The sequence below is a fragment of the Peromyscus eremicus genome, chromosome 8a, assembly GCF_949786415.1.
Source record: "Peromyscus eremicus chromosome 8a, PerEre_H2_v1, whole genome shotgun sequence".
Classification (NCBI taxonomy): Eukaryota; Metazoa; Chordata; class Mammalia; order Rodentia; family Cricetidae; genus Peromyscus; species Peromyscus eremicus.
This window is the reverse complement of record NC_081423.1, coordinates 17844266-17868809: the sequence shown is the minus strand read 5'-3', so window position 1 is coordinate 17868809 and position 24544 is coordinate 17844266. Positions and strand designations below refer to the sequence as shown.

At 51.6% G+C, this 24544-nt stretch overlaps 1 protein-coding gene across 1 annotated transcript in view; it reads left to right on the top strand.

Annotated features, from left to right (window-relative positions):
• The window catches only part of Lmf1 (lipase maturation factor 1), an 85805-nt gene that overhangs the window by 9464 nt on the left and 51797 nt on the right, over positions 1-24544 (top strand). Inside the window, exons 2-3 of the mRNA XM_059270284.1 lie at positions 942-1251; positions 3834-3898. The gene's annotated coding sequence lies outside the window, so the exon portion shown is untranslated. The remainder of the gene's footprint in view (positions 1-941; positions 1252-3833; positions 3899-24544) is intronic.

The window sequence follows — 24544 nt, the reverse complement described above, 5'->3', positions numbered from 1 at the left end:
TTAATCTCAGAGCCTGTCCCGAGTACATCCTTTCTCCAACAAGGCTGTATCCCCTAAACCTCCCTAAATAGCACCAACAACTGAGAGCTTCGTGTTCAAATACCTGAGATTATAGAGGACATCTCTCATTCAAACCACACAGATGCCAAACCATGTGTGCAGCCTCCTGTGAGAAACATGCACTGCCCATGAGGGCCTTTCCTGCTTCTATCTTCTTATGTCTGTGGGGCTGTTTCCTGTTTCTGTCCCGTCCTGGTTGGTTTTTATTGTCAACCTGACGTAACCTCGGGTCACCTGGGAGGAAGGAATCTCAGTGGAAGAGTTGCTCCGTGAGACTGACCTGTGGGCACGGCTGTGGGGCATTGTCATGATTGCTGACTGATGTGGAGGGCCCAGCCCGCTGTGGGTGGTGCCATCCCAAGTGGCCCTGGGCTGTGTAGGGAAGGGTAGCTGAGTGGGAGCCAGAGAGCAAGGCTGTAAGTAGAGCTCCTTCATTGTTCCTGCTTGAGTTTCTGTTCTAACTTTCCTCAAGGACGGACTGTGACCTGGAAGTCTAAGCTGAAATAAGCCATTTCTTTCCTTAGGTTACTTTGGGTTGTGGTGTTTATCACAGCAACAGAAAGCAAACTGGAACCTTATGTCTACAGAGCCATTTCCTCCTCATACACCATTATGTCCATAGGACTGTTACCTCTTCATATCCCGTTACCCAAAAGGGCCTTTTCTCCTGTGCCTATAGGGGCCTGTTCTTGCCTGTGTCCCCTTGTGCCCATGAAAATCGATCGCATTCATGTCCACTTGTGCCCATGGGGGCCTATTCCTACTAATGTCACTTGTCCTCATGAGGGCCTATGAAGCATCTCCTCTTCCCACTTGCATCCCCTGAGCCCGTGGAGGGGTAGTCTGCTCCTGCTCACAACTCCTGCATTTGTGTCTTCCAGTTGTGGCCTTCTTGGTGGCCTTCAATCAGAACAAGGCCCTCATTGGTGACCAGGGCCTGCTGCCCTGCAGACTGTACCTGAAGAATGTCCAGCAGTACTTCCAGGGCAGAATCAACTGGGGTGCCTGGAGCTATGCTCCGACCATCATGTGGCTGTTGGACTGGTCAAACATGAACTTCAACCTGGACCTTCTTGCTCTTCTCGGGCTGGGCCTCTCATCCTTTGTCCTGGTGACTGGCTGTGCCAACATGATACTCATGACTTCCCTCTGGGCCCTCTACATGTCCCTGGTCAACGTAGGGCAGATCTGGTAAGTAGAGCCTGCCACTTAACCCTATGGATGTACACCTACCTCCTGGCTACTGAAGTGCCAGGGTGAACTTGTTCAGGGGCGTATTATTGAGCACTTAGGCCTTTGTAGAGGCTGCTGTTACCAGGTGGCTTTTGTCTTTAGGGAGCCCCTCTGTCTTTGTGGAATAAAATATGTGATTGTGCTTGGAGGTATATATCTTCTTGAGAATATGCTCCAGTCTACTTGAGCCATGAGGTTTGAGGAGACAGAGACAGAAATCACTGGGTAGCCAGTGGGAACATGGAGGGACTTGACTTTTAAAACATCACCCTTCTACTCTCACCAAAAGAGTCTTCCCAGCCTATGCCAGACGCCACCCTAGGGCCATGGCTCAAACCTTGCCCTGATGGTGGCCTGTAGGACTAGAGGTCTTGATGGAGCTTATAGGCCCCCAAGGCCAGAGAGATGATGGACCAAACAAGGGCATGCTGGAGAAGTCCGTGCTCGTGGCGATCAGTGTCTGTGTGGACACATGGGAAATGGATTGAGGGAGTTAGCACCTGTATTGGTTAGTTTTCTCCTTGCTGTGACAAAATTCCTCATAAAACCAACTTAAGAAAGAGCAGGGGAGGGGCAGGCCCGATGGAACTTTCAACCCACCGTCTCAGCTAGGCTGGCTGGCCAGCAAGCCCTGGGTCCACCTGTCTCACAGTGCCGGGGTCCTAGACACATACAGCTCTCCCCAGCTTTTCCTCGGGTCCTCATGCTTACAGAGGCAGTGCCCTTACCCACTGAACCACCTCTCCAGCCCCACCCACGGGCCCTTTCCCAGTCTCTGTTCAGAGGCATTCCTCATTAGAGAACCTCTCGCATCGGGTGTTCCTGGGGTTAGCAGTGAGTATGAGCTGGCAGGTGTGCTGTCCACTTCAGTATGTCCTCCATGGACATGCAGTAGTGTGCTCAAGGGATGTACCCACTGCTTCCAGCATCTGTGGTCAGACGGCCACCACCAAGCTGTTATTATTTCATCTGAGAACAGCATGGATGTCTGCCAGGCTGGGAATCCCTTGATACAGTTTCAGAACCACCAGGCTCCGAGCCCACTCAGCGAGCCCAGACCCCATGGCAAACCTCGGGCTCTTCCTTCCATTTGCACACATTCCATTCAGCTTTGTTGAGATGTGGTTCATACACTGTGAGGTTTAACTAGTTACTGTGTACAAGTCAAGCTGAGCATGGCAGTATGTCCCTGTAATCCCAGCGCTAGGGAGGCTCCGGTCAGACAGGAGAACCGCAAGTTCAGAGCAAACCTGAGCTACACAGTGAGTTCCAGGACAGCCTGGGCTAGAGAGCGAGACTCTGTCTCAAAATGGAATAAAACAAATAAAATATAAATTTTATAAGTCAGTGGTTTTATGTATGCAGGGTTCTAAAAATCTTGCTACGGAGTTTAATCCATTCTCATTACCACACGAGAAGCCTGTATCTTAGCCTATCCATTCATTCCTTCAACAGCCCTTGGTGACCAGTAACTGTTTTCTGCCTGTGGCTTTACATTTACACCCATGGTGCTTAAATGCCCCAGGCATTTCCTGTGTGTGTGGCTTTATGTCTGGCGTTCCCCCCAGCATGGTGTTGGAGGGCTCATCATGTATGACTTGTATCAATATGTCTTTCTTTCACGATATAGTAGGTGTCCATGCTTGATATAGATGGCAGCGGGGTGAGGTGGGGGTGGGGACACTGGGAGTGCAGCTCAGTGGCAGGGGCTTGCCTAGTGTCTTGGTCACTGTCCTATTGCTGTGAAGGGACACCACAGCCATGGCAACTCTTAGAAAACATGTGATTGGGAACTCGCTTACAGACTCAGTGGTCTAGCCCAGTGTCATTCTCATGGGAAGCCTGGCAGCATGCAGGCAAGTGCTGGTGCAGCAGCTGAGCTACATCCTGATCCGTAGTCAGAGGATGAGAGACTGACCTGGCATGGGCCTTCGAAACCTTATGCCTACCCCCAGTAACCCCAGTGACACACTTCCTCCACCAAGTCCACACCTCCTAATCCTTATAATCCTTTCCAATATTGCCACTCCCTAGTGACTAAACATTCAAATGTCTAAGCCTATGGGGGCCATTCTTATTCAAAGCACCACACCTAACATGTGTGATGCTCTGGATTCCAGCAGCAGAACACCAAACATCTGTCAGTGTGACTTCCAGGTAAAGGACACAGTGGCCACAGAGCCTACCGCATTCCTTGGACAGAGCCCCCCTGCCAGTGATTTATGGCAGGGCACCCTTGAGCTTCAGATCCTGGGGTATCACACTTGCAGGGGCCGTTAATGAGGATCAGTCTTCATGCAGGAAGAACAGATCTTGCCTCTGCTCGTTCTGCAGTGTCTTTTGCTGGTCTGCGGGCCTCGGCTCACTCACCCAGCTTTGCCTGCTCAGGGCCTGGCGGCTGGTCCTCCTGGAGGCAGGTCCTCCCAGCAGTGCCCCATGGCCCACACTGCCCTGAGCTCACAAGGGGGTTCCGTTCATACTAGCTTAACGTAGAAAACCAAGTCAACGTCTTAATGCTTTTCTTTTTGTGTGTGTTTCAGGTATTCTTTTGGTAAGTGACAATCATGCAGAAAAACCTCTGCGAGGGCTTGCCTTGTGTGTTGGGGTATGTATCTCTGTGCGTTTCGGGGGGCCGTATCTCACTGTTAAATACTTGCTGCTATCCCATTGCTGCTGGCTCTGTGGGGGTGGGGGTGGTTCCACAGAGTTTGTTAGCAGGCTGGCAAGCCCTGAAGGTCGGCTCTGGTAGGAGTGGATGGCTAGGGTGGGTTGGGACTGGGGACTTCCAGGTGAGGTACTGGGATGCCTGTAGCAACCGCACTGCATGATAGTGGAGATGCTGGGGACTGGAGAGCTGGCTCAGAGGTTGAGTGCACTTACTGCTTTTGTAGAAGAACCAGGTTTGGTTCCCAGCACCCACATGGAGGCTAACAACCACCTTTAACTCCAGTTCCAGGGCCTCCAATGTCTTCTAGCCTCCGTAGGCACTGCATGTATGTGGAACATAGATAATGCATACAAGCAAAACATTTATACATGTAAAATAAAAATAAATAAATGTTGGGGAAAAAATGGCTGGGTATGGTAGTACATGCCTATAATCCCAGCACAAGGGAGACAGAGGCAGGTAGGGCTCTGTGAGTTCGAGGCCACCCTGGTGTCCATAGCAAATTCCAGCCCTCCCCACCCCCACCCCAAGGCTGCATAGTAAGACCCTGTCTCAAAAGAATAAAATAAAATAAAATAATGGACATACTGAGGGTGACTACCAGAGAAGGTACTTGGAAGAAGTGCAGCAGGTTCCTACCACGTGTGTCTTACGAGTGTCCTATGGCCCACTGAGGCACACAGAGGTGTGTCCATAGAAAAGGGCACTGGTAGCTAACTAGAGTTGCATTTCAGGTCCTCCAGCCCATGCCAGCTGACAATCACTGGAGTGTGGCTGAGAGTGGCCCCCAAGTGTCAGGGAGCCTGAGAATCTGGGGACTTACGTCTGTAAATTGACCTAACTCTAAAGTTCAGCAACAGAAGAGGAGACAACTGGACTTAACCTTGCACACTGAGTGCGTGGCTTCAGCCATGAGCCTGAGAACCGAGTCGGTGTCCGACCTATGTTCTTAGCCTCGCGTACTGAGTGCTCCGTATGGAGCTGAAAAGGGAGATCCACTGGCAGACATGAGGGCATCAGTCTGCTGCCTCTGTTTCCCCTCATCGTCAGTTCTGAGTGGGCAGATAGCTGTGCAAAGCAAAGCTGTTCCAACTGTGCTGATAGGGCTTTTCCCACATAGCCAAGGGCAGTGTCAGCCGGGCTGCTCAGCACACAATGGGTCCAGGATGTTCATATCTGCTCCTTGTTTCTTTTATCAAAGTCCCCCAGAGAACCCTGTGTTCTCCCGTGCCTCAGGGAACAAACCCTCTTTTCTTAGTGAACCTTGCTTGTCTGAAATTGCAACAAAGTTACTCTCCCTGGTTATGAAGGTTACTCTCCAGGGTTATGAAGCCCTGACTCCTCTGTCTGGATGGGATCCCTGCTCCTTGGTGCAGAAGATTCTGACTCCTCTGTCTGGATGGGATCCCTGCTCCTTGGTGCAGAAGATTCTGACTCCTCTGTCTGGATGGGATCCCTGCTCCTTGGTGCAGAAGATTCTGGCAGTTACTGGTAAAATCAAGTCTGAGGCGCTCTGGGTGCTCACTGCTAGCACTCCTTGGAGCTGAGGCTGTGTCGCAGGGCAGACATGATGAGCAGTGGCAGGTGCTCCACACATCTTCAGGCCTGTGCTTGGCAGTGGCTGCCCCATCTTGGGGTCTGGGAAGTGGGGTATCCCCAAGGTTCTAGGCACATATTGTGGGGGAGGTGAGATACAGAGGGATTGGGGACCCGGGAGCCTGTGGTGTCACTGAAGCCCTGCCTTCCATCATCTTCTCCTTTGCTACCCCAGAAAACAAAGGCCCCTTAGGGGAGGTAGTACAGGGCAGGCGTCTGATGCACTGGATTCAGACTTTTCTGGAGGAGCTGGAGTGATTGCTCAGTGGTTAAGAATACTGGCTGCTCTTCCAGAGGACCTGGGTTCAATTCCCAGCACCTGCTTGGGAGCTCACAACCATCAGTAACTCCAGTTCCAGAGGATCCGATGCCCTCTTCTGGCCTCCATGGGCACTGCACACATATACACAGACATATTCTGGGCAGAATACCCATATGTATAAAATTAAAAAGACTCTTCTGGAGGCGTTTCTTCTCTAGCCCCGTGTTGCTGCCCACTGGAGCTGGAGTCTCCCAGTGAGCACTGCTCGTCCTCCTAGCTGTATGTTCTTAATTGTATCAGTCCTCTCTGTTTCACAAGGAGGCTTTAGTGGACCGAGAGCCGCAATGTGGAGCTGCCTACTGCTAGTGGATCTCTGTGGGGCTTTATTACCTGAATGGGGGCTTGAAATGCCCTGAGCTTCCAGAGCCTCATCTCTCCATGGGCATGAAGTCTGTATTCGTATCTATTTGTTTATTCATTTCTAGATAGACTCTGTACCCCATCCTGTTTTCAGACTCCTTATCCTCCTGCTTCAGCCTCCCAAATGCCAATGACAGGCAGGCGCCACTATGCCTGGATTAGCAGGAATTTGTTATGTTGAAACGCAATCAGTACAAATGTCCATCCCTCAGTCTCACCAGCCACCCTTGGAGTGCTTGGCAGCTCTGTGGTGCTGAAAGGTGTGAACTCTAGAAGAGTCTTTGGATGGGGCTTCATGGAGGGCACCCTCCATTCAGCTAGCAAAGGGGCTTCGGGCACCCCTATTCTTGGGCAAGGGTGAGCATTGCCTCTCTGGCCAGAGATGTGGAGGACTGGCCTCTTCCGCACACATTGCCACCCTCAGTGACAGGATTCTGGAGCCTAGACAGTGAGGTCCCACTTCTAGTGCCTGCCTTCATCTCAGACAATCAGTTCCTGAAAACACTCAGTTCTTATCAGCAACTTTTGGCTGTCTCTTTAAGAGGCCCCCTTTGATTGTGGAAATTTTGGGTTCTGCTCCATCAGCTCCCACCATCCAGTACTCCCATTCCTGCGCAGATGCAGTGGCTGAGTGAGCTAAGGGTGTATGTTGGTGCTGGGTCACAGGGAGCGCAGGCCATTGGTCATCTGCTTTGTATTCTTTACTGCTTTCGGTTCGCCTTGGCAACATGCAGATCAAAGACTGAGTTGGAAAAGGATTCATCCCGTGCCCTGCAGATGTAGGATACTTCTGTCCCAGTGGGACTGTGCTTCCTGATGTCCCTCCACCTGGCCTTCTGGAACTCACACTGTCCGGTGCTTTGGAAACTGCTGTAGTCTGCCAGGCGGAGCAGCAGGGCTTCAGGTCTCCTGCAGGACAGGGCTGCTCTTGGCCGGTGCTATCCCAGCACACACAGTACCCAGTGTGACTGCCGTCCCCAGCCTGATGACTGTCTCTCAGCATGACTGCTATCCCCAGCTCATCCACTGTCCCTGGCATGGCTACTGTCTCTAGCATAGCCACTGTGTCTGGCATGGACACTGTCTACCCTGGGTTCCAGGCCATGCCAAGCTCTGTGTGCAGTGTGAAAGGGTTTACATATAGAGGGCTGTAACCTTGTCTCCAGGGCTTGAGTCCTATGTCCCATCCTCTGGGTTTCCTCAGTTTGATTCCCAGACCGACTCCTCCTAGGCCTGGGCTGTGGGGGGCCAGGAGCGATGGTATGGCTACTCTGATTCCAAGGCTATGATGGTAAAAGAGTGTCCTGCTGTAGGAGCCAGCCGCTGACAGGACTGGAGAGATCCTGTGAGAAGACTGCATGAGAGACGCCAGCCAAGTAGCATAGCCTCCTCCAGCTTGGCTCTTGGGCTATACTGTGTGGTCTTCCAGGCCCAGATAGGCAGTCAGGAAGTCTAGCATATTCCAGAGGCCTTTGGAGTGTTTTAGACCACAAAAACATTTTGTAAGTTCTTTGGTTGTGTTTTCTGTGGTGGTGAATGGGGTGCAGGCCTTGACTTCCAAGTAATGCCCAGACAGTGTATCCTACACTTCCTGTTCTCTCTGCCTCGACCCCTTGGGACACTGGGTTTGGTCTCACTGTCTCTAGGCCACACTGTCTCTGGTGACCATAAAGAAGGGGGGACCAAGCTGCTGTTGGGTGTAGTACTGTGAGAGCCCTGTGCCTCAGGAGCTCCCATCAGGCTTGGGGGGACTAGAAACCTTCGTTGTCCCTTGGTCCCCCACCACCGTGCAGGGCAGCACATGTCTAGTAGTCTAAGGATCTCCGGGGTGTGAAAGCCCCTGGGACTCAGAAAAGGGTTCTAGAAGACCCTGTGCCTTCTGTGTTCCAGTGCGACACAGTCAGGATAAGAATTGGACACTTTAGTGTTTGAATGAGTCTGAGTTCCTTCAGTTCAGCAAGAAGTTGCACTGATAAGTGATTAGTTTGTCCTCAGCTGATGAGGACAAGGACAGAAGTTCTGCTGTGTCAGCTGCCTGGGCACAGTGTCCAGGCACAGGGACCCACAGAGGCATCTGCCTCGGATCACACGCAACCCATTAGCTGTAAACACAGCAGGAGTGTGGGGACAACTTTAAAGCATGCAACCCAAGGAAGCAGCAAGCCAGTGGGCAGGCCACAGGGGAGAGAGGCCAGGGGTCTGTAGGAAGCTGATTGGCATGTCAACAACCATGGCTCCCATGCAGCCCAGGAGGGCCCAGGCTGCATTGCAAGAACGGTACTCAGAGATTATCTCGTGAATTCTGTTCTTGGCCACCATATCTGTAGTCTTTCCAAGTGGATGCAGCTCTTAATGACTTGGGGAGCTTTGTTCTTGCCAAGTGGAGGGTTCTCTCTCCTGTCAGCCTGTCCTTGGCAGGCCCTGGGCTGCATGGGATGTTTATATGGCTGGGACACTCGAACCTGGGTGTTTCCCTTCATGGCAGCACCTCCCACCAGCCGTTGTGAATTAAATGCCCCATGTGACCCTTCACCCTTGCTGCTCTTAAATTCATGCTTTAAAAACAGCTTAATGAGGGGTTTACTGGCCCAATTGGAAGTTTTTATTAAGACCCATTAGTGAGTGAGCAGAGGCCGCCTGCAGGAAGTGATTAGCACAGTGGCCCAGCCCAGCAGGTTCCATGAAACTGTTTCCAGACCTGTGGCTGACACTGCAGTGGCTGGCAGAACCCTCTGCTGCAGTTTCTAGTCCTTGTTCTCCGTCCAGTCCCAGTGCTCAAGAAAGCAGTTTCCCTAATTCAGTTACCCTCACAGTCAGAGGCAGCCTCCATGGCCTGGCCAGCCTAGGCTCACAGGCCGCCATCAGCAAGCCAACCCTATGTCTCCTTCCTGGGCCCTGTCTCTGTTAACCTCTCGGTGTGTCTCTAGGGGAAGAATAGCCTTGCAGAGCTCATTTCCGGAAAATGTCAACTCAGGATGGCAGCAGGCCCTCTGTCCCAATACCATGTCCAGTCACATCCTTCACAAGAGCCCAAAAAAAACCTGGTTCCACCTTGTGAGGGCCACTGTGTGGCATGTTGGCCATGGACTGTCTCAATCAGCCATTCGGTAATGGCCTAGGGTCAGTGTCTACCCAAGTGGAGACTTAAGATTCTATTCTCCTCTGCCTCTCTGTGTGTCTCTTCCTTCCCTCCCTCACTCCCCCTCCCTGTTCCTGTCAAACCCCCCCCCATTTAAATCTAGTGAAAAATCACTAACTGAATCTAATAGAAAATGTTTCTCTGCATGATGGCTCATGCCTTTAATCTGAGCAGTCTGGATATTGGGGCATGAGGAATGCTGAGTTGCAGAGTGAGCCCCTGTCTCAAAATAAACAAACAAACAAACAAACCAGGGCTAGGACTATAACTCCGTGGGTAGAGTGCTTGCTTAGCATTTGGAAACCCTGGGTCTGAAGCCTGTCTACAATCCCCACACTCTGGAGGTGGAGGGAAGTTCAAAGCCGGAGTCATTTTGAGGCCAGCATGGGCTACTAAGTCTGTGTTCCTTACTCTCTTTTGCTCACTCTGGGTCTTGCCTGGCATCTGTAGCTTCCACTTCCAAAACATAGTTCCCTTTAATGAGCAGAGTTCCGAGACACTGAAGAGCGTGCTGTTTCACTTGAGTCCTGAGGCCGCTGGGTGGGTTTTATCTGCATTCTTCTGGCTTGCTCCTTAGTTTGGTTTTTGTCAGATTGTTTGGAAATGGGGGTGTCTGTCTGGTCCTGATTTTCCCACCAGGGTAGAAAGTCTCCATCCCGTCAGTCTCAAGGACAGCAGAGCCCGGTGGACTTGGTCTAAGTCTCCTACAATAAGGATCTGTCTGATCTCAAGCTTGTTCATTTTAGAGCTAGCTACCTGCGGTTGCTGAGTGGCCTCACTCCCCAAGCTGTCTGTCCATCTCGCTCTCCGGCACACCACTTGTCCGTGTCACTCTCCACATAATATCCATCTTTGCTTGTTTCTCTTCTGCTCCCCATGGACAGAACACTCGGAAACTCTCTCTTGTGGTCTTGAAAGAACTGGTTTTATTCATCAGATTTTTAAGAAGTTGAGTAAAAGTTTGTTTGACGATGCTGGGAAGCTGAGGGATCTGTGCAGTGTTCCGCCAGTGCTCTACCCTTCGTCACGCCCTAGCCCCTGGTGTTGTGTTCAGTGATGATGCATTCTAGCACATCGGATTTCTATAGGTTGTCTTCTCCTGGAGGAAAAGGGCTCACTCTCCAGTGTCTTCAGCTGACAGCTTAATTCGTTCACTTTCCGTCTCCTCTCTGATAACAGCAGTACACACGCAGATGACCACTGCCCTCTAGCTGTGTCCCTGTCCACCCCGATGACAGCCATTGTGATTCTGTAACCTTCAGCACTGATGCCTCTTCGGACAAGTGCCGTCTAAATAGACAACAATGCTACATGTGTGGGGTGTTATCTCTTTCTGCCTATCAGCTTCTGGATTCTTTCTACTCTGGCTAGACCATGACCTAAAGATTATTCTTTTAATTGTTAAAAAAAGCATGCGCTTGGATTGCATGATTTATTCTAAACAGAACTACAATATTGTTTTACTTCTGCTCACCCCAGATCCTGCTCTCCAGATAAATCCCTTTATCTCTGATAATACTTATTCTGGTATTTGCATCTGTATTTCTCATTTAAAAATGATTATTTATGCAGGGCAGTGGTGGTGCACACCTTTAATCTCAGCACTCTGGAGGCAGGCAGGCAAGGTGGATCTCTTGTGAGTTCTAGGGTGCCTGCTCTACAGAGCTTCCCAGACAGCCAAGGCTATACAGAGAAACAGTATCTTGGAAAACAAAAAAAGAAAAAAAAAATTGTCTGTGTGTGTGTGTTTGAGATGTGTGTGTGAACACACATATACTATAGCACACATGAAAGGTCAGAGGACAACTTTATGGAATCAGCTCATTCTTTCCTTCCTTCCTTCCTTCCTTTCTTCCTTCCTTCCTTCCTTCCCACCTATCTACCTCCCTCCCTCCCTTTATATGATATTGTGGTTTCATTTCTGTTAGTGTGATAAGCTATCCTGATCAAAGCATCCCAGTAGAGGAAATGGTTTATTCAGCTTATAGCTCCAGGTTACAATCCATTATTTCAGGGAAATCAAGGCAGGAGCACAAGCAGTTGTCACATCATATTCACAATCAAGAACAGAGAGCGAATAAAAGCTTCCATGCTGTCTATGGCTTTCATCTCTCCTTCCCCTCCCCCTAGAAATCAGATTTACTTGCTTCTTCACTCTTTGAGGAGAAGGGTCAAGGCCCCCTGCCTAGGGAATGGTGCCACCAACAGTGGGCTGGTTTTTCCTACATCAGTTGACCATCAGCACAATCCCCACAGACATGCCCACAGGGTGACCTGCTCTAGGCAATTCCTCAATTGAGGCTCTTTCCTCAGGTAAGTCTAGGCTGTGGCAAGTTGATATTTAAAACCATCTGTCACATGTGTGTGCTGGGGGCCAAATTCAGGTCACTAGGCTTGCACAGCAAACACCGTTAGCTACTGGGCCATCTTGCCAGCCCTTGAATCCATGTTTCTAATGAGGTGTACACATGGATTGTACTTGGTGGGTCACTTTTAGATATTGGTTGTGTACTGTCTGTCTCGAGTGACAGAGATCCCTCACATATGCTCCTAATACTGTTCTCAACATCTTAGCATAACTACGTCACGGGTATAATTTTTACACTTGATTTTAGCCCAAAGACTAAAAAGTGATGCATATATAATTGTTATGGATTTGTCAATCTGTGCATTATTGTGTCTATGCAAATATTGACTACTGTGCCAAATAGTGAGCTGTAACTTTTAGTCTGTTCACGTTTAGTTTTTCCCAGAGTTGATAGTTGGCCCTTCTTTTGTGGTTTAGTTTTTCATCTCTGGTCTTGTCTCACCAACTTATTCTACTGCAACTGCTTAATTCCTCTTAATATTTTTATTTTATAGAAAACATTGCATAGTCTATCATTCTCTCTCCCACCCTGTGGAGGTTTCTCTTTACAGGCTGTCTGGCATCACTTGCAGCAGATGCATTTTAGACATCTGGTTTGGGAGATCGTGCAGCAGGTCAGCTGTCTTCGCCAGGTTCCCTCCCGCTAATTGATTTGCCCCTCACTGTGTGCTAGAGATCCTTGCGATCCACAGGGATTGTCATGCTGAAAACAAGTCTCCACATCAACATCTGCCTTTCCCACTGCACCCTCCTTCCCTTCCTGACACAGGATTCCTACAAGAACTGTCTGTCAGCCCTTTGCATGACCACATTCACAGGGAGACACCTGAAAGCAGCTGGTCAGTGTGATCCTCACCCAGCTTGCAACTATTTGTCTGAGGCAAGGCAGGCCATCCCGGACGCATGTTGCCTGTTAAGCTTTCCCCATGCGAGCGTTGTATCCCAGTTGCACTAGGCAGCTGAGAGGCTAGAGAAGTGCTTTGGTCTCTTCAGACACCATCAAGACTGCCAGCTGGCCTGGCACCTCCAGCACCTGGTGCATGTCCCCTGTGCTTCCTGGCTCCCAGGCCCCTCGCTAGCTGTGGAAGAGCAGTGCCAGCAAGCCTGACCTTTGCCAGTGTGAGGAACAGGAAGAGACTCTGCTGGCTGCCCCGGCTACCGTCTGCATGCCAGTGTCTGGTGCGAAAGCTTTGATGTTCTGAAACAGAAACTCTTAAAGAGGAAGCCGTACTCTGTGCTGTCACAATGGCATCTCTTGTGTGTGCATTTGTGGGAGGAGATGGGCACTGATGCTGTTTGGCTACTGCTAATGGCCCTTCTTGACAGTTCCTGTCCTCTGGTCCAGCACACTATGCTTCTTTCGAGGTATGATCCCTATATGTGTTACAGGCGTCGGCCGCCTCTTAGGTGTGTATCTCCATGGCAGGCAGACTGTGGCTGGTTTTCTGTTTGGTCCTCGCCATGATGAGCATCTCTAGGGCATTCATAAGCTGACTGTGAGGAGGAGTCAGAGGTGTGCTTTATTATCATTGCTACCATATGTGCATGTTGAGTGTGTGATGAGTGTGTGTAGTGCGGGTGTAGCCACGGTGCACATGTGAAAGTAAGAGGACAATTTTCTGGGGATTGTTTTCAGACTGTCAGGCTTGCACACAAGTGCTTTTACCCCTGAGCCATCTCGCCGTCCCCCAGTGGTGAAGTTCATGTGCTATCTGTGAACACTTCATGCTTTCTGTATTGGCTGTCCGCTCCTCCCCTCCGTGCTGAGGACTGCCAAGGAAGTGTTCCCCAACCCACTAGCTGGCTTCATGTCTTCCAGCTTGGGAAGTGGACCTGTCTGTGAGTCTGTGTGTTTCTCTGTACCTGCCTCTCTTCCGACCACTCTCAGCCCCTTGAGGCTGGGCACTGCCCAGTTCCCACCATCCCTACGGCAAGAGCCCTGTGCCAAAGAAGGGGGCACCCGCTTGTATTTTCAACTAGAAAGAAGTTTCTGCCTTCTCCAGGGCACTACAGCCCAGGCGTTCCCTTGGCAGGGTCAGTGTGGCTTATGAAGACACTGGATCAGCTGTTTTCTCCAGTTTTTCAACAAAATGTTCCCAAGCCAGAAGTACTGACTAGTGGAAGAGGGGACCTGGAGCTCCCGAGAAGTGTGCAAAGAAGTGTGTACCACTATCAGGGCCACTGGCCTCAGGGACAGGCCACAGCCTGGAGGTCTGGCTACCTCTCAGCTCTGTCAGCTGATTGAGTGGATGCCCACAGTAAGTGGTTCAACCCACTAATGGCCAAATCCAAGATGACGAGCAGAAACTACCGTGAGGAGCAACTGCTCTCTGGTAGGTGTGAATCTGCTCCCTGGCTGTGACATGTGACCATGGGTGACTGTGGGCTGAAGTGGACAGCGTGCCGTAGGCAACCATAGGGCCACAGGGGCCCTGCATGTCTCTTGGGATCACTTCCCTGTGACACACCACAGAGGTCACCATGCCCACATCTTTACACTAAGTCAGAACGCTGATATTGAGCCTGTTGCATGCTGGGATCTCATCAATGCCTTTGCCACAGAGACACAAGGGCCAGCCTGAGGACAGTGACCTGGGGCCTGCCACACTTGCCTGGTCATGTGGTAACTGCAGGGCCAAATAGGCAGATCCAGAACTCCCTTCTGTGGCTAAAGGCGCGTGGGCCAGGGGTACATTGTGTGTGTGTAGGCATGGTTCCGTCTCCTGTGTGACCCTTGTAGGGGCTGCCATACCGATTTCTCTGGTCACTTCAGCTGTAAGGTTAACTTTAAACAATGCACACTCACTACTGGAGATTCCTGTCCTCTTCCAGGCTGTAGCGGCAATGCAGCACACCCCCTTATCTATCGAGTAGCACCCACTATGGGAGCTGTGGCCTCTGCTGGTTACATGGCAGACCTGTCCGGCAGCCAGGGGCCAGAAGGCTTCCATGCTGAGGCCCACCTTCTTCCCAAGTTGCTCTCAAGTCTGCGGGCACCTGTCTTCCTAGGCTAGAGCTGCGGTCCGCTGTGTCCCAGCTAAGCAGCCAGCAGAGCCAACACCAGTACTGTGACACCAGCTTTGCCCTTGGAGAGACAGTGCCGGCAGCACCTTAGAAGGTGAACTTGCAGTTGCGCCACGCTTCAAGGAACTGCGGAAAGAGGAGAGAGCCCCACCCTCCCCTTGGTGCCACTGAGTGACTCACAGGGAGCAACTCAGGTCCAGAGGGCAGGCTACAAACCACTAAAGGACTTCTCAAGCTCCCACCAACACCCAGGGCCCATCCAGAGATCCCACAACAACAGCCTCCGTCTCCTTTACCCTTTAGGCTTTTCCCCCAGACTTTTGTTGACTTCCCACATCGGTGACTGTGCAGAGCATTCCTGGTGGCACGCTCTGCAGAGTGTGCCTAAGATTTGCTCTGTCCCATTGCTTCTTAGTGGAGAAACTGAACAATGGTTTCAGGGAGGATTGCCCCCATAGGGAGGGCTTCCCTGTCACTTTCCTGGTGTTACCTTGTTAAGACATGTCTGCCAAGTGCCCCTCTGTCCAGTTACAGATCCCCAAAGGAAGCAGATAGATACCCGAGTCAGTCCCTTAGTGCTGGGGGGTCTGCACCCCACTTGTCACATAGTTTATATGAGTCGAAGCCACACAGCATTGTGGAGGATTTAGGGTGGCTCCTGCAGGTCACCATCTTACCTGCCGAGGTGAGTCCTGCTCCCCTCTCCTCCACAGATAGTCGTTCTGTGGAACCCCTCTGAGGAAGAACTGTCCCCCTTTCCCCCAATGTTTATGCATCACAGTGGAGGTTTATTTTCTTCTCTCACATGATCACCCCACATCCCTGTGCCTCACATCCATGGTCTTCCGGCTGGTCCCAGTGCCATCAATGGCCCGTCCATGAGGCTTCTCCCGTACTACGGTACAATCAGGTGCTGCAGGCATGCCTTTGTATCAAGCTTTGCTCAGGGCCTTGGTCCCCCTCTGGAAACGCCTCTAGGATATGGTGCTGGGTGTGCTTGCTGCTCTAGCCTCTTGGTTGGGCAGAGCTAGGAAATGGAGGTTAGCAAACCCACACAAGGAAGAGGAGTGAACTATGGGTGTGGCACTGAGGACTCTTGGGGTGACAGCTGAGGGAATGCTTCCTGCCCTGGGCCCCTCTCTGTGTCCTCAAGACAGCTATAGTGAGAGAGGACAGGTTGTGTCATCAGTCAGGGGCTGGAAGGAAACTGGCCTGTGCCAGTGGTGGGGACGATCTGTATGCTGTCAGCCCTCGAGTCTGGGGTGAGGCTGAGGGGCACTGGATGCTTCATTGTCAGTACTGTGAACTTGAACCTACCCTGCCACATCGGGGCTGCCACAGAGTTAGTTTTAGCTTCTCATTGTATGTGGTGATATTTTGTCTGTGTACGCCAATAAAGTTTATCTGAGGGTCAGAGGAGAAAGCCAGCCACTATAGTAAACATAGAGGTCAGTCAATAGTAGCACACACCTTTAATCCTATCGCTTGGAAGGCAGAGATCCGTCTGGATCTCTGTGAGTTCAAGGCCACACTGGGAACAGAGCCAGGCATGGTGGTACATACCTTTAATCCAAGCACTAACCATAAAGGTCTGGAGGTCTGTACAGACAGACGGGAAGTGACAGACCTGGACAGGAAGAGGAAGTGATGTAGCTGGGTGGAGAGAGGAAGTGAGATGGCAGAACAGAAAGGCTTATAGGTGTGGTTATACAGGAAGCAGGTCTCTTTGGAGACTGAGGTGTCGGTGAGGTGAGGTTGGCTGTGGCTTATCCTATTCCTCTGATCTCTCAGCTTTAACCCCAATATCTGGCTCCATGATTTTTATTAATAAGACCATTTAGCAATTCGTGTTACATTTGTACATTTGTGCAGAAGCTGAGTGTGAAATGTAGCAGAGAAACGGGTTTCAAGCCAACAGTATCTGATAAACACAGGTAGAATGCAGGTAATGTGTCTAGACTGACCTGACTCACAGGTGAAAGGGCCTGACATCAGTGATGGGTCTCCTCTGCCAGAGCGTTTTACAGCCCAAACTACAGAAGCTTCTGTAAACACCCAGCGATTGGGGGTTAGGGTGGCAGCCCGGTTGGTAGAATGTTTACCTTGCAAGCATGAAGACAGAATCTGGTCTCTAGAGCCCATAAAAAGCCAGGCATGGTAGCACTCATTTGTAATCCAGCCAGACTAATCTACTTGTCAAGCCCCAGCACTCAGTGAGAGACTCTCCCACCAAATCAAAGGTGGATGTTGACTGAGGAATGATACCCAAGGTTGATCTCTGGCTCTCACAGCCCTGTGTGCACACGGGCATGCACAGATGCACAAATGCACAGAAAAACGAAACCAAACAAACAGCAGTTTGCTGGAGAGGTTTAGGCCAACAAACTCAAGGGACTAAGTCTCTCACATTGGCTTCAGGGATTGTTGACTGGTAGCCTGGGGTGGCAGGCATGGCCAAAGCAATTGAGGCTGTGACCCTCCCTGAAAGATGGCATGGCCAGTGGTTTGGGAATTATGATTGCATGAGCCCTGCAGCTTGTCTCCCTGAAATGGGGTCCAAGATTTGAGGAACCATCCCTGAGTTTATAGGCAAGGAGACTTCAGAGGCACAGGCCTGGGACCTTGACTGCACATCAGCCCCCCTGGCCATCACCCAACACTGACTGGATAGCTAGAGTTCCTACTGGCAGGGAAGCCCACTGCCTTAGGGCAGTGTGCAGAGCCACCCACTCCAGGACTTGCCCATCTGACAGCCGCGTAGCTGGGCTATTTTCTGTGTTTCTATTGGCGGTATTGGGGATGGGGGTGAGGGTGGGTCTTCAGGAAGTGGGTGCAGAGGATGTCAGGAAAATGCTTAGCACCCCCCCCCTCGCCCCCGCCATGGCTCTGTCAGCTTGTTCGGAGATTTTCCTGGCTGGTGTGGACCCCATGGACAGGTGTGAGGATGATGGGATGAATGGAAATGTAAGCAGGTCCTCATCTGTGATGTGGGATCTGGGTTAAGCAGGGGCTTAACTGATAGCCCTGGAGAAATGGAGTCTTCGTTTGAGCTTCCAATGCAGGTAGTGGCCTGGTGAGCTCAGGGGCAGTGGCCATGCTCATGATGCAAGAGGTGCCATGTTGTCTAAAGAGTGAAGTCTGTTTTATACCAAGTGCCTTTGGGGTCCATCTGTGACAGGGAAGGACACTTCCCTGCCTAACTTAGGTAGGTGGCTGCTCTGCAGATGATGTTCCTCTGCCTTGTCCCCCCTGAAAATCTCCCCACCTCAGAGGGCTCAGTCCATGGTCACTGGGCTCTGATGATCCTGTGCCTGTGCGTGATAACGCTGAGCACTGTAGCAGGGAGCATGTGATACAGCAAGGTGGCTCATCTCAGGGCAGAGAGGAGGAGAGACAGAGAAGGGGAGTGAGCCTACGCTTTTTACTGTCGGGGCCCTAGCCTCTAATGGATGGAGCTCCTCACACTCGGGGGTCTTCCTCAGTGCTGCCCTGCCTGCCTGCTGCTCCTCTCCATCAATACCAGGGTGTACTTTACTAATCTCCTAATCCAATCACGGTGCTCAGTTGAAACAAGGAGGGATCAGCCTACCAGGAAAGTGAACAAAGAGCATGCACACTACTACCACTGCATACCCGTGTGAGAGGCCAGGACAGCCCCGTGGGCTCTTGGACACAGGATGGACCCTGCTCTTATTTCTCTGCCTGACCTCTGAAGTGCCTCCCGCCCTCCTGTGATGGCTGAGAAGGTGGCTGGAGGGGGTGGTGTTGGAGCAGACGTGTGAGGTAGGATTAGGCTCCAGAGAAGAAAGGAGACCCTGGAGCAGGTATAGGAAGGATGATCATGGGCGCTGGTCACTTCCTGCCTGGGCCATTTTTCTGTGAGAATTATATGTCACCTGATTTAGCTTAAATATGATCCTTAGTTGGGAATGGTGGCACATGCCTTTAATCCCAGTGCTTTGGGAGGCAGAGGCAGGTGGATCTCTGAGTTCAGAGCCAACCTGGTCTACAGAGTAAGTTCCAGGACAGTCAGAGCTACACAGAGAAACCCTGTCTCAAACCGCTCACCTTTCCCCCCAAAAAGGGATCCTTGACTAGTCCTCCATAAGAAAGCATTTCTGGATCTTTCTCCTGACGGCATTAAGAATGAGATGCCTCAGGCTGTCAAACTCTGAGTGAGGCAGTGCCATGGAGCCCTAATGTATGGCTGCAGTTCGCCCCCACCCCGTCCAGGTGTGACTCCTCAGAGTGCGCTAGACTGGTCACGTGTTCCATGTGCACACTGGATCTGTGGGTCGGGTTGTCCTCTTCAGACTCCCGGCCCTAACACCAGTGCCAGCGTCACTGTAGGCTTGAGGGAGGGCTGGAGGCACCACATGCAGATGTCTGGGTGAGGGGGAGGAGCAGTGCCCATCCTGGGTTCCCTGAGGACCCCCAGGACTGCTCTGTCCTCTGACATGGGAATATGGCAGTGGTATGTGTCTTCTGGCCCACTCCTTAAAAAGTGTGAGGAGACATCCCACTTCTTCAGCATTGGGCTGGTGATCCATATGGGGGCATTAATGTCACTGAGCTGCAGCAATCTTGGAAGCCCCTGAGAGGTGTAGGGCTAGGGTTCGGGCAGTTGGTGGGCTTTGTATGCAGCCAGGCCACCCAGGGTAGAGGTGGGCAAGTTTGTGCAGCCTTGCTTCTGCACTGAGAGCCATACCACACATACCTAAGCGGGTACTGCCCCTGAGACAGGCTGGGAGTTGGGGTCCAAGCCGGTGAACCATGGGGACCCCCACCCCACATAGCCACTTAAACTTAAATTCAGTTGAGCTGAAGTTTAAAAACTTTTAACTTTCTCCTTCAGTCACATGAGCCACATTTTTAGATCCCAGAGACCCATCTGGCCAGTGGCTCCTTTGGCCATGCCTCACCAAACCCAAGCACTGCAAACAGAGCCATGGGGCCATGGTGTCTGACACTTCCTCAGGATCCTGGTCTGTGGCTTTGAGGTCGGGCAGTCTGTAGTTCATTTCCACACACAGGAAACGAGAGAAAGCCCGGGAAAATGTGTGCCCTTCAGCATGCTATCTATACGTTAAATATTTGGAATATATTAATCCGAAAAAAATCTGGCTAAGTCTAATTTCCGTTGAGGGGAAGCATATTTGTATTTATCCAGAGGCAATAAAGCTGCAGAGGTCACTTCTGTGGATCCCGTTTCCAGGCTAGCTGGCGACACCTGCAGAGATCTAAGCAGTGGGGGACACCCGGTGGCTGGGGAAGTCTGGTTGTCCTAGCAACCGAACATTAACAAGCACCTGGGACCTGGGTTGCTGCTAGGGTCACCATGAGGGCATGTGGGTTATGGAGGTCACTTCCTGTTTCTCCGAGTGCCCAAGGACATCCTTAAAATGTGTATTAGCAATCTTCCAAACTTCGCAGCTGGGGCATGTCGTTGCCAGTAAGTCCATTTCTTTTGTATAATTTGCTTTTTAAGACAGGTCCCAGTCTGTGGCCCTTTGACGTTGAACTTACTAGGGTAGTTCTCCTGCCTCAACCTCCTAAGTGCTAGCATGAATGGCATGAGGCACCACACCTGGGCTTTCATGATTGCTTACAACCTGGAGCCGGCAGCCAGCGCTTTGAGAAATATCTGCTCACTAGAAAATGCCCTCCCTCTTCGGATCTGGTCTCTACCTCCAGGTCTGTCCTCCAGGGCTTGGTCTCTACACTCCGCTCATGGCTTGCTCCGCCTTTGGTGAGTTAGATTGTACCTTGCTGCTTGTGAGATGCTCAACACAGGAAGCAGTGTGGCTAGCAGCACCGACAGCCCTGTGTTTGTGTCTGTGTGTGGATTCCTGTGTAGAGCTGCAGATGCCCAGCTGGTTCCAGAGGGGGAGGAGGAGGAGGAGGGGGCGGGGAGTGAAGCGAGAGACCACACACAACAGTGTGCCTTTCCTATGGGATCAGCTCTGCATTAAGTTCCTCTCAGCACCCCCAAGGGCAGCTTGGAGTGTACTAAGATGAGTGGGGAATGTTCTGAGAAGGGACATCTCAATGGGACACCTGCTCTAAAGATGGCCTCGAGGCTGTGTGTCAGCCGTTATTTGGGGGTCTCTGTAAGATGGTGATGACACACATATGTGCAGGGCAGCAGCTGATGGGGGCTCTGGCTGCCCGGGACAGAAACCGCTGCACACGTACCCCAAGCCTGCTGGCTGCAGGACTGCTCGGGCGGCCTCAGCTCTGCTTTACAGTGTTTTCCAGCACCCCCCACTCGGGCTGCCCTGGACCTGCATGTCTGCGGTCCCAACCCTCAGCTGAGCCAGTGGGCTCACTGTGAATTGGAGGTCAGTCTGGAATACATAGTAAGTTCCAGGTCAGCCTGAGCTGCACAACAAGAAAGACCCCGCCGAAAAACAAACCTCAAACAAACTCTAAACCTTGTGTGGAGTCTCTACCACAGATGGGAAAGACAAACCTAAGTCCTCAGAAGTGACTTTGCAGAGCAGTGTGTGTAATAAAACCACAGATCCGAATTTAGGAGAACTCGGAAAGTGTGGCAGCATGAGTCCCGAGATCTCTGGTAGTCTAACAGAACACTGCTGCCTCTCTGTGACCTGTGGCTGCCTGGTGGCATAGGGAGGCAGGGGTGTTGCAGTCCGGGGACCCAGCAGATTTCCCCATCACGGTTGGAGACGGCGGAGGACTCAGACTCTGAGGTCAGAGACAGAGTGGGGCTTGCAGCTCTTTGGGAACTAGGGGTAACCTCCCCCATGATGTCACTGCTTGGGCTGATGCAGGCCCCAGGCTGTGTTATGCACTGGTGGGCACCATGTGGCCCATGGAGTTTCTGTTACCCGCACCCCTTCCTTCCATGCTAGCAGGAGAGCAAAGCAAAATTTTGCTATGCTAGCTCATAACTTCTCCTAAAATATAACCTATGAAAATTAAGGAAACTTTTAAAAGCTACGGGCTCCCTCCAGGGCCATCATTAGAAGCCCCTGGGGTGGCAGAGGGCGGGCGGCTCACTGCTGGAGTGACAGCCAGTCAGGAGGGAGCGCTTTGCCCCCTTCTCCCTGTTTTTAACGAAGGAGCTAATGGATTTCCTATTCCTCACGTGGATGCTGCTGTCACTTTTGAAGGATCCATCTGCGCTATATTTAATTACTCTTTCTGACTATCTGAAGTCGTTCTAACTAGCTCATGCAGCCTGACTGCTGTCTTCTTCCTAGAGTGGCCATCTCAGGGAGGCGTCCCTCTGAGATGCTTCAGGTCTCGCTTCTTATCTAGGGAGCGAGCTTGGCCTTTGACACGAGTAGCTAGCTCCAGGTGATATTTCACCATGCTTCACGTTGTATGATTCCCACCGCCCTTGTCTAGCCCCTGGCCTGGTCCAGATCACCCCTGGGCCTTTATTCCGTACATGACTGAGTGCATCTGTGTCCTGACTGTCCCTGGTTCCCTGACAGGAATTACACCTGGTACCATACCATGGCATGACTCCTGTGCTGCTCATGGTGATTGGGAGCAAGAGACAGCCTTTGGGGTGAGCTTTCCCACTTGACGAGCTAGCACCCCACCAACAGAGCCTTCCAAAAGTTTCTACTTGCTCCTAGCTCCTAAATCTCCTATCCCATCACACCAGTCCTCGGATCCCCTCCCAGACCGTTGGGCCCCCAGCGTGACTCGACTGTGCTCCGCCCTTGCTCGGCCCCAGCCTTGCATCCTGCCAAGTGATATCTGCCTCTCACCTACCAGGCATGTTCATCAAGTTGGTGGTCCTGAGATCCCACCTCCCCTTATCCTTCACCTCAAGCTGTCTGTCTTCCTGGTTGCCTTTAGTGTCAAACTCTCTAGCTTAGCTTCTAGGCCTCTGTTGGGCTGAGGACACCACATCCCTGAGCCACTCGGCCTGACAGCCTCCCTGTTGGCGCAGCTGTCCAGTATAAAGCTGCCTGACCTCCTCTTGCTGGCTCCTTGTGTCCCTTTTTTCCAGCATTTGTCCAGCTGAGGCCCAGCTGAGGAATCTGGTGGGTGTCTGATGTCTTTCTTCTTTGATGCCAGTGAACAGAGGAGCGAGCACCGTCCATTGGTTTTGTCCAAGATCAAGTAATGTAGAGCTTAGCTAAGGAGTAGGGCCCAGATAGGTCCCTCTGTCTCTGCTTCTCCGCCCACCTACAGTCTCTGGTGTCTAGAATCTTCTGCCTTATTGGCTCTGCCTTACATCTGTTTTCTCCTGGTTGTGTCCGGTCTCTGTAGACACCTGAGCCTCGTGGATAGCATGAGGGAGACGCCCAGATGGAGCTCCTGGTTCTGGTGGCCTTGGGTGGAGAACCACATGGTCTCTGCTTCCATTTCCTCGTGTCGTTAGTGTTTGCACTTAGAAACTTAGTTCAGGGGAACCACATCCTCCCTGTGAGTCCACAGCAGTGTGCTCCTCCTCACCCAGGCTGGAAGGAAGGTAGGAAGGCTGCAGAGCTGGCTCTGGGAAGCCCCAGTGATCGCTGGGAACAGCATGCAGGAAAGTGAGGCTGGCACACCCTGAGCGTTTCCTCAGACACAGCATGGAGATGTGGCCAGATTGCCTGGCCTCTCATCACCCCGGTGATAACACACCCTTCTTTCCCCACTCTTCAGCTAGGCCATTTCCACATGTTTCTGGGAAGTTTGGGTTGAAATCGCTGTAGTTTTCCCCCTCTCTCTCCCTCTCTCGTTCTTATTCTTGTTTCCACCACCCCATTGTTCCTTCTCCCTCTCTTCTAACCACTCCCTTTGTTGGTTTTTAGAGACAGGGTTTCTCTGTGCAGTCCTGGCTGTCTTAGAACTCCCTCTGTAGCCCAGGCTGGCCTCAAACTCAGAGATCTGCCTGCCTCTGCCTCCTGAGTGCTGGGATTAAAGGTGTGCGCCACCACCACCCAGCTTCACCTGACTCTTATTCTTGAAACAGGATTACATACACTAAGTTGTCCAAACTGGCCTAAACCCACACTGTAGCTGAGGATGACCTTGAATTCCTAATCCTCCTGCCGCTATCTCCAGAGTACTAGAATTACAAGTATGTACATTGATGCTCAGTCTATGGATGCCGTGCTGGAGATCTTACCTAGGGCTTCGTGTATGCTCCCAGTAAGCACATGAGACATTCACTCCCTCTTAGGAGCATACCCTGATGCATCTGATCTCATCTGTGAGGATGATTGCTGGAGCCACCCAAGCCTTTTGCCTGTACCCCCCAAAAACAGCTCTGAATGGAGAGCTTCTCTAAGCTGTTTTGAGAAGTTGTATGGCACCATTCCATATGTACAGCTTCCTAGGTACAACTGGTTCAGTGCTCAACTGTGTGACTGGAAATGAGAGGCAGACACTGAAGCGAAGGTTCTAGAACCAGCTGTGTGGCACCACATAAAAGCAGTCCACACAGCGCTGTCACTCAGGACCCCTCAAGGGCTCTCCTGACAGCTGCCTGATAGGACACTGTTGAGATTGTGCCCCTATTACCCAAAGCGTGTACTAGGCAAGCGCAGAACTGTCTGCAGAGACCTGGACAGTAGGCAAGACCCTCCCTAGCTGCCCCTGTAGAGAGGCCTTGGCTCACAGGCACAGGCAGCAGGAGGGGGCTGTTCGGAATGCAATTGCACAGGGTTGTACTTGTCCACAGTTGTAGCTGTCTGTCTCCTGTGGAAGGTGCCATCCCCTCTGGCCACGGCATAAGAATTTGGTACACTGGGCAAGAGTGGCCAGCCACCCACCCACCCTCACTGGGTCACTTGGCCCCTGGCA